General features: G+C 37.3%; 1 protein-coding gene and 1 long non-coding RNA gene across 4 annotated transcripts in view; one reads left to right on the top strand and one right to left on the bottom strand.

Moving 5' to 3' along the window:
• The window catches only part of LOC115221199 (serine/arginine repetitive matrix protein 1), a 200,128-nt gene that overhangs the window by 104,226 nt on the left and 74,753 nt on the right, over positions 1-21,149 (top strand). The window contains exon 1 of one of the 3 annotated variants that reach the window (XM_029791358.2): positions 15,618-15,900. The exons of 1 other annotated variant lie outside the window; for it this stretch is intronic. The gene's annotated coding sequence lies outside the window, so the exon portion shown is untranslated. Of the gene's footprint in view, positions 1-15,617; positions 15,901-21,149 lie in introns of those variants that run through there. One more of the 3 variants, XM_029791359.2, reaches the window with a different exon arrangement.
• The window catches only part of LOC118767003, a 43,545-nt gene continuing 38,488 nt past the window's right edge, over positions 16,093-21,149 (bottom strand). The window contains exons 2-3 of the long non-coding RNA XR_005002924.1: positions 20,821-21,149; positions 16,093-16,104 (exon numbers count right to left, since the gene is read on the bottom strand). The exon at positions 20,821-21,149 is cut by the window's right edge and continues 550 nt beyond it. This is a non-coding gene — a long non-coding RNA (uncharacterized LOC118767003). The remainder of the gene's footprint in view (positions 16,105-20,820) is intronic.

Genomic DNA, 21,149 nt, shown 5'->3' with positions numbered 1-21,149 from the left:
GGGCATTTGTTTTTGACTTGTTGACCTATATATATTAGGACATTTGTCTTTTGACTTGTTGACCTATATATTAGGGTATTTGTCTTTTGACTTGTTGACCTATATATATTAGGGCATTTGTCTTTTGACTTGTTGACCTATGCATATTATGACATTTGTCTCTTTAGAACCTTCTGTTCTTCTGGCAGTAGATCTCCCTCCTCAAAGCTATTTGTACATATCCTTTGCAATAACACCTGTTAGTAGGTGGAAGGCAAATTATTAGTTGGTAGTTACTTGTATTTCCTTTCTTTTGATCTTTCATTATCAACAAGTGTCCTGCCTTTTGTCATCCATCCAGGAACACCACCCGTCTCAATACAATTATTTAGTTGTGTACTCATTCTATCAAGAAGTGCAGTGAAACTTCTTAGCTAAAATCCCTGGACCCAATCTGATTCAGGGGAGTTCCAGCTTGGTTAGCATCCCTTTCAAAACATTTTTTCAATTTTTCTCCTGTGATCTCTACGTTCCTTTGTTTTGGTAAAATCTGCATTATTTGCCTTTATCTTTTTTAACCACTCTGCATTGCCATTGTGCTTCGTTTTGTGGCTCCAAATGCTTCTCCAGAATTCCTTTGTCTCTTCTTTGTTAGGTGGTACATTCACTGCAACATCTCCATTTAGTTCCTTGTAAAGTCTACTTTGATCTGCTTCAAACAATATATTTTGTTATTTTGTTCAATTATGTTGTATTTTCTTCATCTTGGCAGCTTTTGCTTTTATCCTTTGTTTTCATGCTTTCATTACTTTTCTATCTCCTCTTCGTTTCAGCCAGTACTTTCTTACTTTATTATTATTATTATTATTATTATTATTATTATTATTATTATTTCACTCTCTATTATTTTTATGTTATTACTATTTGTTGCTATTGTTTTTACTATTGATAATACATTACCTTAAATCTGTTTCTCTCTCTCTCTCTCCTCTTTTCTGCCTACCACATTTGTGTATGTGTGCTTATGTAAAAATACGTGATTACATATGGGTCCACCAGAGCATATATTGGGAGGTATGGCCATTATAGCCTTCTTTTCTCCACCCCATCACACTCCCCTCTCATGCATTCTTGCTCGCCTTCTTTCATCATATATTCTACAATTCTGCTCTAATAATCTAATGGTACTTATTTGCATACAGTGCCTGCAACTTTATTATTATAGTTTTGCTTATAATACTGATGAAGTGAGCCAAGTACATAACGGAGCCTACCAGCTTGTGTAATAATGGTAGTTGGCTTACTGAAAAGTGTACACTACATATAGCATAAATATCAGTTATGCTTTCTGTGTTCCTTTTATATGACACAAACTCCACAAACTAGACTATCTGTAGTTATGGGGGTTATTATCACAGCACATCAAACAGCAGTGGAATGTAGAACTTATCTACAGTACCCAAACCTTTTGGTATTGTCATACAGTCCAGTGCATCTTATATCTATATTTATCTATCTATCTATCTATCCGTCTGCCTGTTTGTCTGTCTGTCTGTCTGTCTGTCTATCTATCTATCTACCTACCTACCTACCTTCCTACCTATCTATCTATCTATCTATCTATCTATCTATATATCTATTTATCTATATATATATATATATATATATATAATATATATATATGTAAAATACAGTGTACATTTAAACACATTAAGAGGTTTCCATCATATGAATCCTTTATGCTAGAAAGAACAGCTAAAGTCCAAACCACTAATTAGGGATAAATTCCTTTCGAGAATTTATCCCTAATTAGTGGTTTGGACTTTAGCTATTCTTTCTAGCATAAATGATTCCTATGATGGAAACCTCTTAATGTGTTTAAATGCACACTGTATTTTATATGAATAATATATAGTCTATTGACTAATTTTTTCTATACGCTAGGCCACTGGTAGTAAAATTTTCTAAAATCTTTATTACTCTGATATTATTAATTATGTATATATACATGTGTGTGTGTGTGTGTGTGTATATATATATATATATACATAAATATATATATATATATATATATATATATATATATATATGTGTGTGTATATATATATATATATATACACACACACACACATACACGCACACAAATTTCCAGGACTAATTCTGTACCATGCCAACATCGCAGCACAGGGCTACGTGCACAGTGAGAGCTAGCAATGACCTTCATGTGGCAGTGTACCAAGTGACAGTGCTGTGTTTACTTTGAAAGTTGTGAAATTTGTGTTTTTATGATCACATGTATGCTGTAGTCTGCGATTTTTGTCATGGACAGGAAGAAAGAGCCAACACAAAATTTTATGTTAAACTTGGGAAGTCTGTTACAAAGACAATGAGCATGCTTTAGCAAGCTTATGGTGATGAAGCATTATCATCATCAACGTTGTTCGACCGTAGTCGAGACAATGGAATTTACCATGCTATACCAGACTTCACGGTCCATCATAGCATTATGGAGGTCCTGTTGCTGGATGCCTATATCCCTGGAGATTACATCAGTGTAGGAGAGAGTGCGCCTTCTGGTTTTGCGAGTAGATGGCTTCCAGAAGAGAAGAGTAGAAATTCCCTCGTTTTCAGCTCTACAACAATGTCCAGCAAACTGGACTCTCCTACCTTTCACAAGAGATGACACAGGTGGTAGTTTCCCATATATTTGCATTTTGGTTGGATGATGCTTCCACGAGAGATTTTGGGCTCTCATAAGGAGGTGAGTGTAGGTTCCATCCAACCGCCTCTCAAGCTTCTTTGATAACGTCCAGGTTTCCAAGCTATATAGTAGAATTGGTTCGACTGTGGCTTTGAAGATTTCAAGTTTGAAGTCTCTACTTAGATTTGATGACCAGATCTTATGCATGTCATTACAGGCTGACCAGGCCATACCCAGGTGATGAAGCAATGGGTCATATACAGTGTTTCAAATGACACAGGCTCTTCAAAAATGGAAGAGCATCCCTGGAAAGCAATGAGCGATCTGGAAGACTTCCCATAAGTGTTGCCCCTGGAAATGTGGTACTGTGCATCGAGAATTCCTACCCCAGGGTCAGACCATCAACTGAGAGTTCTTCTACAGTATTTTGAAGCACTGAGGGAGGACATACCAAAACAACACCTTACAACTTCCCACAATTAGCAACTACTCTGTTTGTATCTCACTCAGACTGCTAGTGCCTTTTCTTGCAGGAGGTGTCATGACTCTCACTACAACACCTTCCCTTTTGAAATTTCAACTTCCATAGAAAACGAAATTTTTTTTTTTTTTTTTTCTTTTTTCTTTCCGACACATCTCCGTTCTTGAAATTTTGCTTCCTTAGAGAGTTCAGTACCTTTTCTGTTTAGGAATTATTTCTGAATGTTCAGTCTCTTTATATTTTCTGTTACTGCTCATAGGCTCAATCTCTTTCAGTGCTGGCACATCAAACATGTTGTAAAACACTTCCATTGGGATTTCCTTCTGCTCTTCTGTATGTCTAACCTTTAATTGATTTAGGTGTTGATTATGCTCCTATCATTGGCCTTTTGTTAAATACACCATGTTTCCAATTCTTTTAGTCACTACACCATACTATCAACTCTCTTTACCATTCTTGTATACTTTGAAATGGACTTTGTCTCTGACCTCAAAATGTTTAGTTGAATTCTTTGTATTTTCTCTATATGCTCTTTTCTTTGGCAACGATTTGTCAAAGATCAATTTAATCTTTCAAGAGAACATTAGCTCTACAGCTGATTTGCCTGAACTGGTATTTGGATTATGTGTTATTTTGTACACCCTTAAGAATTTAATTAGCGCTTCATCATATCCTAACTCATTCCTTGTTTTTTTTAGCACTCGCTTGAAAGTATCTACAAAACATTTTGCTTGCCCATTTGATCTTGGGTGGTAGGGTGGGATAAACATGCTTGATTGCAAACATTTCGCAGAATTTCTTGAACTTGTATCCTGTAAATTGTGTTCCATTGTCTGATACTATGGTGTCCGGAACACCATATTGGGCAAAAAGTTTGTGCAAGAACTTTATTGTTGCCTTCAAGATGGGTCAACTGCACCTACATACTTCCATTCACTGGTCTGGCATAGTCAATATGTATCCTTGACCATGGACTATCCGTCTCAGGCCGCGACTGGTATTTCACAGGTGGCGAGCTGGCAGAATCGTTAGCACGCCGGGCGAAATGCTTAGCGGTATTTCGTCTGTTGTTACGTTGTGAGTTCAAATTCCGCCGAGGTCCACTTTGCCTTTCATCCTCTCGGGGTGGATAAATTAAGTACCAGTTACATACTGGGGTTCGATGTAATCGACTTAATATCTACGTCTGTCCTTGTTTGTCCCCTCTATGTTTGGCCCCTTGTGGGTAATAAAGAAATAGCTATTTCACAGGTGGTGCTTTGGCTGCTAGCACACAACCTCTACAGGATTTTACCAAATTTTCAATGTCCTAGTCCATTGTCAGTCAATACACATAACTCATCAAAGCTTTCATTCTTGACACCCCAGGTGTCCAGTATGAAATTCATGTAATATCCGTTTCTGTAGTGCAGTTGGTACTACCACTCTTTGTGCATACATTAATACATCGTCACAGAGTGAAAAATGGTTCACATTCATGTTTCTCATTTGTTTATTTTTCAAGGTTTCCTTCATTTTTATGATGTATTTGTCCACTGTCGATTTACTTTTTATATCTTGTACAGTAGGAGTGGCTGTGTGATAAGTAGCTTGCTTACCAACCACATGGTTCCGGGTTCAGTCCCACAGCGTGGCACCTTAGGCAAGTGTCTTCTACTATAGCCTCAGACCGACCAAAGCCTTGTGAGTGGATTTGGTAGACAGAAACTGAAAGAAGCTCATCGTATATATGTATATATATATATGTATGTGTATATGTTTGTGTGTCTGTGTTTGTCCCCCAACATCGCTTGACAATCGATGCTGGTGTGTTTACGTCCCTGAAACTTAGCAGTTCAGCAAAAAGAGACCGATAGAATAAGTACTGGGCTTACAAAGAATAAGTCCTAGGGTCGATTTGGTCGACTAAAGGTGGTGCTCCAGCATGGCCATAGTCAAAATGATTGAAACAAGTAAAGGAGTAGAGAGTAAAGAGTCACTCTTGAATGATATTACACATAATGTTTTTAATTTCCTTTCCTGATTGTAATGCAGCTATCACCGTATCTTCCAGCAGTTCTGCATTCTTCAGAATTAGCCTAGATAAACAGTCTGCAAGGCCAATTTCCTTAGAAGGAATATACTCCAACTTAAAGTTATAATTTAACAATATTGTATCCCAGCATTGTTATCTGTTACCCACATGGGTAAGAAATCCTTTCTTCAATCCAAAAATTTATAGTAACGGTCAGTGGGATGTCTGAAGCCAAAAACTTCTACTGTGGAGAAATCTGTGAAATCTCTTCATGGCAAAGATAATTGCTAGAGCTTGTTTCTCAATCTGACTATAGTTTTTTTTTTTTTCCTGCTGCAATCAGAATACATGAGACATGAACCACTGCCTCCATATTACCATCTTCATATTTGTGTAGCAAAACTGCTCCTTTGCTCTATTCAGGAGCATCAGAAGCTACAACAATCTCTGCTGCAGGATTGAAATGAGCCAGCCACAAAGCCCAAATTTATATTTTTTTAATATCCTGAAATGCCTTTTGACAGTTTATTTGACCAATGCCATTAGGCATCTTTCTTTAGCAAATTATTAAGTGGAGCTCTCTATTCACACATGTTTGATATGTAATTTTGATAATAGTTTGCTAGACCAAGAAAAGTTTGTAATGTTGCTATGTTAGTTGAGCGAGGTATATTTTTAATTGCATCTGCCCTTGACAGGTCAGGTCGTCTTCCATTTTTATCTATAATTTGTCCTAAATATTTACTTTTAGGCAAAAAGAATTCACATTTCTCCTCACTGAATGTGAAACCGTAATCTTTATATATAAAGCTGAAGTTGTCCGTGTATGGCAGGTTTGGTAGCCTTAAACTAACTCTATCTCCTCTGAGACCTTGTGGCGCAAGTTGACCAAAATTCCGAAGAAGAAAAGATTCAAATCAGACCATGTTAAGACCAAAAATTATTTACATCAAAAAGTTGCTTTTTTTTCTATGAAAATCCCTATTTTTTACGGTTTTTTGACTGCTGTTCACTTAAAGAGAATAACAAGCTACATAATGCAAAAGATTTACTTTTGAAAAATTCCAATTCTAAAGGGTCAAAAAGAAAACAAACCTGAGCAACGCCAGGCTATACTGCTAGTCTCTTATATTTTGAGAAACACACTTCACATGTTTGATATGGTGATCATGAGATTCACTTCTAATTAATACATCATCGCAGTATGGAATTGCATCCATAACCTATTGAAATATTGCAGGTGCAACCTTCAGACCAAATGGCAATCTATTATGTTTGTATAGTCCTCTGTGCATATTCACTGTTAGAAGCTTTGAGCATTCCTCATCTACTTTAATTTGTAGATATGCATTAGACAGGTCCAGTTCCGAAAATATTTTGCCACCATTTAATTTTGCAAAAATATCCTCCGGAGTAGGCAGAGGATAGTGGCACATTTTTAGTCAGTCATTCAAACCAGTAAAAAATCGGCGCACACCCTGATTTTGTTTTAGTTTTTTTTTTTTAATGCACACAGTTGGTGCTATCCACTTAGAATAGTCTACTCTTTGAATACTTCCCATTTTCTCCAGTCTGACTAATTCTTCCTCTACCTGCTTTATCACAGCAAATGGTACCTTTCTATTAGGTTTGAACACAGGTATGACGTTTTCCTTTATTTGAAAACAGGACTCAGTCTTAGAAAAGAGATATAATTTATCCAACAGCACTTCAAGAAACAATTTTTTGATATTTACTTCAATTCAGCTGCTGAGTTATTTTCACTGGCAGGATGACCATTTATTTTGTTTTACAGAACAGACTTATGGGGCGAGGTCTCATAAGTCAAACAACTCCAACTAGTCCATACTAAACAGATTGGTTGCATTTTTTAACATGAAAACTTATGCTCTACAGGTTTTTCCACATTTCACCTGTGAAGTGTAGTTTTTTACCTGTCACGCCTCATGCAATTTTTGAGGTTTTTCTTAACATAGGTTTCCCAATTCTTTTCCACATATTGGTATTAATAATCGAGGTGTCGCTACCAGTATCTAGTTGTAATTTAATATTCACTTCGTTTACTTTTACATGTACAAATTTCTTCTTTTTGATGTTGCTTCTACTTTCCATTGAGAAAACTTTAGAATTTTTTTTATGTTCGCCCTTCCTAACTTTGCTCTGTAATGTGAGCTCTTTGTGTCCTTTTTTTTTTTTGGCAACTGTAACATTTTTTGCGTTTTGAAAGGACAATCCTTCTTGAAATGTAGGGCTCCACACCAATAGCATGGGTTTGGTTTTAACATTTTTTTTTTTGCTTATACCTTCCCAGTCAACATGCTTGTACTTGTGAGAACTCCTTCTCTTCAATTTTCTTTATGTCCTGATGTAAGTTTACCATTCTTTGATACTCCTCTGCAACTGTCTGCAGGGTCAAACTTTAGTCCACTTGTTCAAGTTTTGTGAGAATTCTTGCACATATCTCCACATCTTTGTTTGCCATAAGCCCTTGTTCAAAAATAAGGCTCTTAAACATACCAAGAGTTAGTTCCTTCAGTTTAAATGTTTTGCACATTCAGTTTACGGTCCCAGCATACATGACAAAGTTGTCACCCTCTTTTTTAACTAGATTCCAGTACTCCCATCAAGTGTTAAATAGGGAACTCTTATCATTGAGTATTCTTTATAGTAGTTCATCTGTTTCCTGGGAACAAATTTCACTAGTTTTTTGGGATAGTATGAAATTACAATAAGTTTCATGTTCAGCCGGTACCAATTTACGTAATAATAGTCTTACTTTTTCGTTGTCCATCCACGACTTGCAATCTTCCCTGAAGATTTCTTCATACCTTCTAAAGTACACCCTGTCCCCAATCTCTCCTCACTCATGAGTTTCTCACCAAAAACAACATGGTATCACTCTCGCACTCACCCTATTAACCATATTTAGCACCTGCAGACTTCCATCTGTTCTCCAAGATGAAAATGCAGCTCAAAGGTCACCGTCTTAACATTACTGTTGAGATCAAAAGCAAATTGCTGAAGGTCCTCGACTCACTTATGGGAAACAACTTCCAGGCTGGATTCCAAAAGTGGCAGGAATGCCGAAACCAGTGTATTGCTGTGCAAAGAGGCTATTTTTGAAAGAGATAATGTTAAAACTTAGGTGAATAAGTTATGTGTTATTAACCATAACTAGACTACCCATGGCCCATTGGGTCACTGGGAAACCTCTTAGTTTCCGAACAACAGAGCTTTGTTTCGTGGGTTTTGTTTCTTTTCCATGTTATTTCACATGGTTTCAACAAATGTGACATCAAAAGGTTAGAGTTTCTTCCCTTTCAGGATAAAGTTAAATTCGGATCATTTTCTTATTATGCACCGTTTGGGTATTTATACCCCAAACCCCGAATATCTCAATAACTACTGCTCCAATTTACGCAAAACTCACTCTTCTTGCCATAGCAACCGCATCTTTCCATAGGGCGAGTTTAAACCTACTCAACTCTCTGCCTCATCACGCCTTCTATGCCTGTGTCAATTTTCAGCTCGATCCAACTACTGGTCTAGCCGCCAACCTCTGACATGGCAAAATGTGCACACAATTTTGACCCAATGCCACTTTTATATATATATAGACTAGTCCTGGAACTTTTTGATACCATTTTAATCAACTCTCAGTACAAGTATCTGCAGATGTATGTGATCTACCAATTATGCAATGATTGTTTCGTCAGTAGTACAATCCAAACATTCATCATAAAAATGAAGGAACACCTGACAGCACATGCATCTTCCTTCCACAAACACATCCTTAAATGTGGTGCCACTAGTGATATAGATTCTCCCATACTGGCCATGGAGAGAAATATAGGAAACCTTCACATCAAGGAATCCCTGTCAATTCACTACCATAGTGATCAATAATCAGCCAGAGTTTGACCAGTAGCACCTATAAATTGTCACCAAATTCACTGTTGCCACAACCAGCATCATCACCACTACAACAATGATTGATACTGTTACCTGCTAGTACCTTATCACTGAATACTAGCAGGACTTGTACCAGAAATGTCATCACTAGCTAATACCATGACATATACCACCATTGCCACCTGTGTGGAGGCACATGGCCTAGTGGTTAGATCAGCGGACTTGCGGTCGAGAGATCACACATTCGAATCTCATACCGGGCAATGTGTGTGTTTATGAGCAAAACACCTAAGCTCCACGCGGCTCCGGCAGAAGGTAATGGCGAACTTCTGCTGACTCTTTCACCACAACCTTCTCTCACTCTTTCCTCCTGCATCTTGCAGCTCACCTGCGATGGACCGGCGTCCCGTCCGGGTTGGGAACCTATACGCCAAGGAAACCGGGAAACCGGCTCTTATGAGCCAGACATGGCTCGAGAAGGAACAAACATTGCCACCTGTACCAATGTACACAGATTTCTTTACCACTGCCACTGTTGACAGCCTATGTCTAGCCATACACCACCAGCCACACTATGACCTCTACAGCTAATAACAACACCATTTGGGGGAAACTTCTGCTTCTATCACGTTTGCTGGGCAAAGCGGGGTCACAGTTTGTTTGACAATCAGAATGGCAGGATTTACATAAACTCTCACATGTTTAAACCATTCACTTCCGATGATGGGCCTTTGTGCCTGAAAAATACAAAGGTTACTCAAATTTCCCTTTATTCTTTATTAGAAGCTCTCCAAATGATGAAGCTATCCTTCATTATTTGTTATTTTACTTTTGTAATACAATGCTTCAAGCAAATTACAATGCTATTCTTAGTCTTACATATATATATATATACACACACACAAACACACACACACGCACACACACAAACACCACACACACACACACAAGTATAGACATAGTTGTGTGGTAAGACATTCAATGCTCACATTCTAACTGCTTAGTTAGATTCAAGTAGAGTCCTACTGCATGACACCTAGGGCAGGCATCTTCTACAATAGCCATGAGCCAACCAAAGCTTTGTCTGTGCTGGTCTGTAAGATTGTCTCTCTTTCTTGACATCATATGATAGTTGTTAGCAAGTGTCACCTTCCTTTGTTTCCAATTTTGCAAGGCATATCTGTCATGAGGAAATATTATCTTACTTGGAAAGGTGAAGATTGGAAAAAGGGAGAGCATCCAGATGTAAAAAATCTATCTCAGCCTGTGCAAATATGGAAATGTGGACATTAAGGAGATAGACAAAGAACATGCTGTCTCACTCCAGCATAGAAGTTACTAGGTTTTCAAGAAGATATACAAGAGGAGAAAAAACGTAATATCCCATCCAAAAGTAAAGGTATTCTAAAACCTGTGTTCTTCTGAAGATCTCCAAGCACTTCCTCAATTTTGGTCTTATTGTTGTAGGCAGAGCAGTAGGTGTCCTGCTTAAATGCACCCCACACATAGTAATCCATAGGATTACAATGAAGGAAATTAGGGGACCAGAAATTAGGGCTGGTGAAGTCGTAGCAATTCTTCAACAACTACTTCTGACACTTTCTGGAGGTATAGCAAGCTATGTGCTGCCACACATATGGCCATCCACTAGCAATCCTCTCTAGCCAGTGTCTGATCACAGTTTCCAGCAGCTTCCCATAGCAATCCTCTCTAGCCAGGGTTTGACCACAGTTTCCAGCAGCTTCCCATAGCAATCCTCTCTAACCAGGGTTTGACCACAGTTTCCAGCAGCCTTCCATAGCAATCCTCTCTAGCCAGGGTTTGACCACAGTTTCCAGCAGCTTCCCATACCAATCCTCTCTAACCAGGGTTTGACCACAGTTTCCAGCAGATTTCATAGCAATCCTCTCTAGCCAGGGTCTGATCACAGTTTCCAGCAGCCTCCCATAGCAATCCTTTCTAGCCAGGGTTTGACACAGTTTCCAGCAGCCTTCCATAGCAATCCTCTCTAGCCAGGGTCTGATCACAGTTTTCAGCAGCTTCCCATAGCAATCCTTTCTACCCAGGGTTTGACCACAGTTTCCAGCAGATTTCATAGCAATCCTCTCTAGCCAGGGTCTGATCACAGTGTCCAGCAGATTTCATAGCAATCCTCTCTAGCCAGGGTCTGATCACAGTTTCCAGCAGCTTCCCATAGCAATCCTCTCAAGCCAGGGTCTGATCACAGTTTCCAGCAGATTTCAAAGCAATCCTCTCTAGCCAGGGTCTGATCACAGTTTCCAGCAGATTTCATAGCAATCCTCTCTAGCCAGGGTCTGATCAGTTTCCAGCAGCTTCCCATAGCAATCCTCTCTAGCCAGGGTCTGATCACAGTTTCCAGCAGATTTCATAGCAATCCTCTCTAGCTAGGGTCTGATCACAGTTTCCAGCAGCCTTCCATAGCAATCCTCTCTAGCCAGGGTTTGACCACAGTTTCCAGCAGTTTCCCATAGCAATCCTCTCTAGCCAGGGTCTGATCACAGTTTCCAGCAGATTTCATAGCAATCCTCTCTAGCCAGGGTCTGATCACTGTTTCCAGCAGCTTCCCATAGCAATCCTCTCTAGCCAGGGTCTGATCACAGTTTCCAGCAGCCTTCCATAGCAATCCTTTCTAGCCAGGGTTTTACCACAGTTTCCAGCAGATTTCATAGCAATCCTCTCTAGCCAGGGTCTGATCACAGTTTCCAGCAGCTTCCCATACCAATCCTTTCTAGCCAGGGTCTGATCACAGTTTCCAGCAGATTTCATAGCAATCCTCTCTAGCCAGGGTCTGATCACAGTTTCCAGCAGCTTCCCATAGCAATCCTCTCTAGCCAGGGTCTGATCACAGTTTCCAGCAGATTTCAAAGCAATCCTCTCTAGCTAGGGTCTGATCACAGTTTCCAGCAGCCTTCCATAGCAATCCTCTCTAGCCAGGGTTTGACCACAGTTTCCAGCAGTTTCCCATAGCAATCCTCTCTAGCCAGGGTCTGATCACAGTTTCCAGCATATTTCATAGCAATCCTCTCTAGCCAGGGTCTGATCACTGTTTCCAGCAGCTTCCCATAGCAATCCTCTCTAGCCAGGATCTGATCACAGTTTCCAGCAGCCTTCCATAGCAATCCTTTCTAGCCAGGGTTTGACCACAGTTTCCAGCAGATTTCATAGCAATCCTCTCTAGCCAGGGTCTGATCACAGTTTCCAGCAGCTTCCCATACCAATCCTTTCTAGCCAGGGTCTGATCACAGTTTCCAGCAGATTTCATAGCAATCCTCTCTAGCCAGGGTCTGATCACAGTTTCCAGCAGCTTCCCATACCAATCCTCTCTAGCCAGGGTCTGATCACAGTTTCCAGCAGATTTCATAGCAATCCTCTCTAGCCAGGGTCTGATCACAGTTTCCAGCAGCTTCCCATACCAATCCTCTCTAGCCAGGGTCTGATCACAGTTTCCAGCAGATTTCATAGCAATCCTCTCTAGCCAGGGTTTGACCACAGTTTTCAGCAGATTTCATAGCAATCGTCTCTAGCCAGGGTTTGATCACAGTTTCCAGCAGCTTCCATAGCAATCCTTTCTAGCCAGGGTTTGACCACAGTTTCCAGCAGATTTCATAACAATCCTCTCTAGCCAGGGTCTGATCACAGTTTCCAGCAGCCTTCCATAGCAATCCTCTCTAGCCAGGGTTTGACCACAGTTTCTAGCAGCTTCCCATAGCCTTCCTATGCCTCTGTTCAAAGATATGGGATACTATGACATGACCCTCACTGGAGACAAATCCAAAGACCATCACAGTTTTGAGGAACATGGTTTTTCATGATGTCTATGTCATGTCTTACAGGCCTTTACAGCATTCACAGAGCATTGAGCTGCAATCATGATGTCAGCATTTTGATACCCAATGTGAATCTTCATGACATAGGTCACTCATTTCCAGTATTCAGATGGCATCTAGTCCTCCATATCAGTTAACTCTTTTTCTACTACAGCTTCAATTTGTATGCTCTCCAACGCCAGCGACTGTTGACCAATACATAAAAGCTGTTCCTGAAATAAAGGAGACATAAAATGTCATCAAATTTAGCCCAAAGACCCTTTGTGTGGGGTGGTGGGGGGCATATTCTACTCTTTTACTCTTCTACTTGTTTCAGTCATTTGACCGTGGCCATGCTGGAGCACCACCTTTAGTCGAGCAAATCGACCCCAGGACTTATTCTTTGGAAGCCTTAGTACTTATTCTATCGGTGTCTTTTGCCGAACTGCTAAGTTACGGGGGTGTAAACACACCAGCATGTTGAGGGGACAAGCGATCTGGGGGGACAAACACAGACACACAAACATATACACACACACATACATATATCCATATATATATACATATATACGATGGGCTTCTTTCAGTTTCCATCTACCAAATCCACTCACAAGGCTTTGTCGGCCTGAGGCTATAGTAGAAGACACTTGCCCAAGGTGCCACACAGTGGGACTGAACCCGGAAACATGTGGTTGGTAAGCAAGCTACTTACCACTCAACCACTCCTATGCCTATGTATTTAATATATTTACTTCCCAACTGTATGGCCTCAAGTTCAGTCCCACTGCATGGCACCATGGGCAAGTGTCTTCTTCTGTGGCCTCAGGCCAACCAAAGTCTTGTTACTAGAATTGGTTGACAGAAGTTGAAAGAAAGCCATTGTACACACACAACACACGCACACACACACACCACACACACACACACACACACATACATACATATATATATATTATATGTATACGTGTATGTATTTTTATGTCTATATGTGTATGTATATGTGCGAGTACATCTACATCTCCTGGAGTATGTAATAGCTGTAAATGAGTGTCACTGTCACACAAGCAGTGTCATTCTTTTCCAGTGTTTCTGGGGGAGACATGTCTAGCTATGGGTAAATATTACCTTGCTTGAAAACAGTTGGTAACTGGGAGTGTACCCAGCCATAGAAAAGCTCCTTCAGTAAACTCTGCCCGACACATGCAAGTGCAGAAAAGTAGATGTTAAAGCAATGATGATCATTATGATGATGATCATGATGATTCCGGTCATTACTACTCTGAGTTTCTTGATTGATATAATCTTTCATATGACAAACTAAACAAGGTGCACCATCTTTCTGCAAGTAAATATACTGTACATCATGTACATCTCATTTGTAAAATTTAAAAAATGTGATGGGTGTGTCTGTGTGTATGATTTAAGAAGTATTTTCTAGTTAGATTTCAATAAACTAGGCGCAGGAGTGGCTGTGTGGTAAGTAGCTTGTTTACCAACCACATGGTTCCGGGTTCAGTCCCACTGTGTGGCACTTTGGGCAAGTGTCTTCTACAATAGCCTCGGGCTGACCAAAGCCTTGTGAGTGGATTTGGTAGACAGAAACTGAAAGAAGCCTGTCGTATATATGTATATATATATATATATATATATATGTGTGTGTGTGTGTGTGTGTGTGTGTGTGTGTTTGTGTGAGTGTGTTTGTCCCCCTAGCATTGCTTGACAACTGATGCTGATGTGTTTATGTCCCCGTTACTTAGCGGTTCGGCAAAAGAGACCGATAGAATAAGTACTGGGCTTACAAAAGAATAAGTCCCGGGGTCAAGTTGCTCGATTAAAGGCGGTGCTCCAGCATGGCCGCAGTCAAATGACTGAAACAAGTAAAAGAGAGTAAAAGAGTAAACTGTTTATCATGAAATATCAGAAGTTTTGAGGGGTTTATTTATTTATTTGTTATTATTATTATTATTATTATTATATTATTATTATTATTATTATTATTATTATGGGTTTTTTTTTGCAAAACCTGAAATATCTCATTACTGTTTGTTTCCCACAACACATTTTTTTTTTGCAGACCATCAGCATTTTTTTTTTCTTTATCTTATCTAGTGTTAAATACATTTTTCTCTTATTAATATCCGTTGTTAATATTCTTAGACTTGACTGGAGACTATGCGAAAGCAGTGAGAGTCACCTGAGTTATACGGTCTTATCTTAGTACATCACTATTCTTTATTTAAACCTCATCTGGGTGGGCTGGGTTAAAAACAGTTATCAATAAATTAATTACTTTTATTTGTTATATCAACTAATAATAACATAAGTAGTCTTGAAGGAAATCCTCAATGTTCAGTGATAATATATTCACTCATTTAAATTGTCATTTTACGAAAATGGCTGAAATATTCCTAATTAACATTTAAACGACTTATATATATATTTTTTTTTTTTAAATAAAGAGTAAAACATCTGGAATGAAATGGAAATATTGCTTTTGGGTGGCTGGAATGATTAATCAATCATTATAGATAGTGTACATTAACTGATGATACTTATCCACTCTGACTTAATCCCAATAAATTGTGATCCAATACTTGGCCGCCTACTGCATTTTCTCATATCACATAAATAGTGTGAACGATTGAAATTTGTAGCACAATAAGATTACAGCTACTACTGTTGCAGCTGCTGCTGCTGCTGCTGCTGATACTGCTGTTGTTACTACTGCTGCTGCTGATACTGCTGCTGTTGTTGCTACTACTTCTTCTAATATTATTGCTCTGTCATTGCTGCTGTTACTTTTTTTTTACTACATCATATTGATCGAATGTCATGTGACCTGGTATCTGGCCTGCAGCTCAATATTAGACCAGTATTTCAACAAACATCTAGCTATTTTCATTGAAATACCTAGAATCACCAGTTCTTCCAACCACTGCAAAACTCTGCTTTCTCGTCACATCTGCATCAATATCACTATGGCTTTGTAAGTTGCTTTTTACTCAGTCGTGTGTTTTAATTCATTTTTAAATTGCCATCTATTTTAGACGCCAGTGCACACTTAGGAGTTACAGGTAAATTCTGCTAAATGCCGGCTCCAATTGCATTTCATTCTCTCTCGCTCCCCCCTACCCTCTTTGTCCACTCTATATTTTGCTATTATTTCTATGTATTGTAATTATTGACGCTACTATATACTTGCATACATACATTTATCCATCTTTACCTCTCTTTCCTGAGAGCTCTCTCCAGGAAGGTGACCTTGCAAAAGGAAGAAAATAAATTTTTCCCTTTTTTTTTTTATATTTCTTTTCTTTTTTTTATGAATCATCCAAAGTTATACTCCAAATCATCTCCGGAGTTCTTCCAAAGCTTAACATTTCACAAAAAAAAATACAGGGTAATTTTACCTTTCAAAATTTCATCTCTCCTCACCCTTTTCCTCAGCCCCCCCTCATTCTACTCCTAAATTACATTTGATTAAATTTCATACAAAGCACCGAACTAAACTAAACGCCTTACAGAATTTAGTTCCATCCCTTTATGTCCCGAGATCAAATCCTAGTGAGGTCAAATTCGTCTTTCATTCTTCAATAAGGATAATTAAATACCAGTTATATAATGGCATAAATTTAATATCCGTGCACATCTCCATCAAAAAACTGGCACTGTGTCTAGTCAAAAGAAATCACTACTGTTATTGATATTTATTCATTATTCACTTGCAGATGAAGAAAAATTCTCATGCAGTGATATTCAGAATTAAGACGATTGTCTGATAAATTTACTGAAGAAATAAGAAAAAGACATAGAAGGGAGGATGACAGAGAAAAGAAACGAAAAAGCAGTGATTTGATTTGATTTTTTTTTTGTATATATATATATATTTTTTTTTTTTAATTGACTGATAGTATATCAATAAACTGTAGTCGTTTTCAATGACTGCTAACAGTGAAGAAATGACAGGAGGCAGTTTAACTAATGTTTGTTCCTCTTCTCCATGAGGTTCACTCATACACATATTCTCTCTCTCTCTCTCTCTCTCACTCTCTCTCTCTCACTCTCTTCTTCCTCTCCCCTTCTCTGTCTCTTTCTCTCTCTATTCGTCTTACCCTGCTAGCCTAGCTTCTTTCTCTTCTAACATTCAACAGTGCTTCCTCAACTGCCAGAGAAAATAAACATTACAAAAGATTTTAGAATAGCTTTTCTAATTAATCCTAATCATTTCAATGCAAAACAGTAATAAGAGCCTCACAGTGTATGTGAATGCATTTACACACACACACACACACACACACACACACACACACATGCACACACACATATTTATGAGTGCTGTGTGTATGTGTATGGATGTATCTATGGATACATATATGTATACATGTATGATACGTATATGTGTGTGTGTGTGTGTGTGTATGCATGTATAATAAATGTATAATGTGTGCTGTGTTCAGCTTTTAACCAGTCAGTAATGGTTCTCTAATCGATCTTCGTGAACTATTTTTGATTCTTGATGATTTTGTGTAGGTGTTAATGAAATTACTCACACAAGTATTAATATTGCTTTCTGCCAAACTCCCATATCATATCATTTTCCTCTCGTGCAAAAATGACATTCAAGGTTCATTTACTTTGTTACTACATACACACATACATATATATTTATATATATATATATACACACATATCCACACATATATCTAAATAATAATACGCACATTATATATATGCATGTATATATATTTACATATGTGTGTGTGTGTGTGTGTGTGTGTGTGTGTGTGTGTGTGTGTGACTCACAGATCTCAGACTATAAAAATACCGTTTTTACATTTTTTTAAGCTATTGAACTGGAAAGAAATTATTATCAAGATGATTTACTGGTTTACTGACTTCAATTTTTATTCTCTTCAGGCAGCATTTACCATGGGATTTCTTGGATTAAATGGATTTTTTTGCTAAGACTTGAAAGCCACTATCAAACCTATAACAAGTGCAAAATTAAATTCCTGGTATAAAGTTTATATCAATTACGCATCAAAGCTTATAATAAAGCATTTGTTTCTTAAATTCTAAAAATTTGTTTCATTCGTTTCTTAAATTTTCTTCTAATTTCCATTTTATATTCACCAATTTATATAATTAGTTTTATTTCACTAACTTGTGTTACACATTGTTCACTAGTAGGTAGAATATATGTAAAAGGGGTAAGGATTTATTTGTTGATTTTTCTCATCTATCACAACACCACAAATTGCATTCAAGCACATGATGTGGAAGATAATGAAACAAACACTTTTCACCTATTGCTCTCACCTATTGTAGTGTTGACTTCAAGGAAGATAAATGTTAGCTGTTCAGTATTGCAGCTGCAGGGTTCATTGACCTAAGATGAGTATTTCTAAATGGTTTGCAACTATAAGATAACAGTAATAATTGTTTAAGTATTTTAGATGTTTTATCTAAACATGATACTATCATGTGAAAACAAATCAATGTCACAGCTGTATAAGAGATTAATGCATACAAATTCTAGTAAATAAATGTAGAAGTTTTGTTGGTCCTTTGGGAATAAGAAAACCAAAGAGGTGTGTGTTGCTGAACTTGTTAAATATAACATGTTTTAGGCAGAGATTTTATTGTATGTTTATCTTCAACTCATATCATAGGTAACAATATATACAGCTCATTAAAAATTTGAATCATGCTTATACTGACCATTTTCAGTCTCTTGTTAAGTTTGTATGTATGAAATATAATCTGTAACTCAGAGTTTAAGACATTTTCTGTTTTTTTAACTGTTTCAGTCATTTGACTGTGGCCATGCTGGAGCACCGCCTTTAGTCGAGCAAATCAACCCCAGGACTTATTCTATTGGTCTTTTTGCCGAACCGCTAAGTTACAAGGACGTAAACACACCAGCATTGGGTGTCAAATACAGGCACACAAACACACATATATATATACATATACATATATACGACGGGCTTCTTTCAGTTTCCGTCTACCAAATCCACTCACAAGGATTTGGTTGGCCCAAGGCTATAGTAGAAGTCACTTGCTGAATGTGCCACACAGTGGGACTGAACCCAGAACCATGTGGTTGGTAAGCAAGCTACTTACCACACAGCCACTCCCGCATCTACTACTAATATGTTTATTTGTCTTTCTACTTGCAGTTTGCAGTTCATGGTTACAAATGAACAACTCGTGTTGTACATATACTGGTGTAGGATTGGTGAAATTTTGGGCTAAACAAAGTGAAATTAGATGTTTATTATAATATTCAAATACATTAATTTATAACATTTAAATATGTATTGAGCATATATATCCTTACTATAAACAATTCTTGTTGGCAAATCAAGGCATATATATGTGTGCTCTAATAATACTAGAATCAGCTAACGGTTCCCATTAGGGTAACACACATCATCTTCACACAACAGTTATTCCAGCTAATGATTGCTTCCCTAATGTTTTATTCAGATCTAGAGTTTCCAAGTTTGGTTCTTTTTCCTAGTTGATCTGCAAAATACTACTACTAATAATAATAATAATAATAATAATAATAATAATAATAATAATATTTTACCCCAGTGTCACTTTGATGGCGTGCACTGCTCTCTCACTCAGTGATAATAATAATAATAATAATAATAATAATAATAATAATAATATTTTACCCCAGTGTCACTTTGATGGCGTGCACTGCTCTCTCACTCAGTAATAATAATAATAATAATAATAATAAATAATAATAATAATAATAATAATATTTTACCCCAGTGTCACTTTGATGGCGTGCACTGCTCTCTCACTCAGTAATAATAATAATAATAATAGTAGTAGTAAGGAAAATAATATAAAGTGTTTCAAATTTTGGCACAAATCCTGTAATTTAAGGGATGGCAGTCTAGTTGATTACAAAAGTAACCAGAGCGTTATTTCCTAATTTAATTTCATTAGTTTATTTATCATATTCTTATGTGCAATATAATAATCTATAAAAGGGTTGAATATACATTATTATGTTTCCCTTAGAAAGCATGGTTCAATACCTTATTTATGAGGTCACTCTAAATATGAGGCTAATTTATTCTTGTGTTTTTTGTTTGTTTTTGTTGTTGTTTTTTTATCTGCTACTGAAACCAGTTTTACTGATGCAATTGTCTTGATATTTGTTCAATAATATTGGAATATATCGGTTTTTTTTTTTTTTTTACTATTATATTTACAGCAGCCCAATAAGAAATGAGATTTTTAGTCAAGAATATTTTTAAACACTAACTTCTAGTCTCTATGATGCTATCCAGTATTTCGAAGGAGCTAACCCAATGGCAGAATATATGATTGTCTTCTTAGGAAAAATTTGGAATATCTTTTGGTTATTCTTATTTATTTATTTGTATAAGATGTCAGCACAATTGACAACAGAAACTGTTTGGATTAGGGCAAAGGATCTTTTTGCCCCTTATGATATATGAATATACATACACACACAAATATATATATATACATGCACACATATATGCACACACATAGACACACAAACATACAAACATATATACACTGTATATATATAATTCATTCATCCATTTATATATATATATATATATATATAAATGGATGAATGAATTATCCTTTGTTTACCGTTAACATGGAAAATTCAATAAACAGTTACCAGGGTAGCAAATTTCATGCAAGTAACACAGATCAAGCGACCTATTTAAAGGTAGAAACTCCAGGTTAATGTGCAGTAATTTGAGTAGTATACGTAAATAATTTATTTACTTATATATATATACATACATACAATATATATATATATACATACATACAATATATATATATATATATATATATATATTGTATTTATGTATATATATATTTTAGGCAGGACAAAGGCAGATGAAGGACAAAGCTAACTTTGACATGATTTGAACCCATAATGCAGAGTTAGACCAAATACAGCAAGGTATTCTACCCAACATTTTAACCAAGTATAATAACTCTTTGTGCTTCCCTCTTCTTTTCTCTTAAGATGCTGTGCTTTCCTGTAATGGGCCCCTCACAGTGATTGAACATATACACCACTATAGCAAGATCAGGACTCTACCTTTTATACAGTGGCTGCATTTCAAAAGTGGATTCTGCTATGTGGGGAAACAAAGGATTATGACTGTTCCTGTTCTGTTATATGTCTTCAGTGGGCCCTCAAGAATGCTAAAA

The sequence above is a fragment of the Octopus sinensis genome, linkage group LG18 (genome assembly GCF_006345805.1).
Source record: "Octopus sinensis linkage group LG18, ASM634580v1, whole genome shotgun sequence".
NCBI lineage: Eukaryota > Metazoa > Mollusca > Cephalopoda > Octopoda > Octopodidae > Octopus > Octopus sinensis.
Note: the sequence above shows the minus strand (reverse complement) of the source record. Positions and strands in the feature narration are given on the sequence as shown.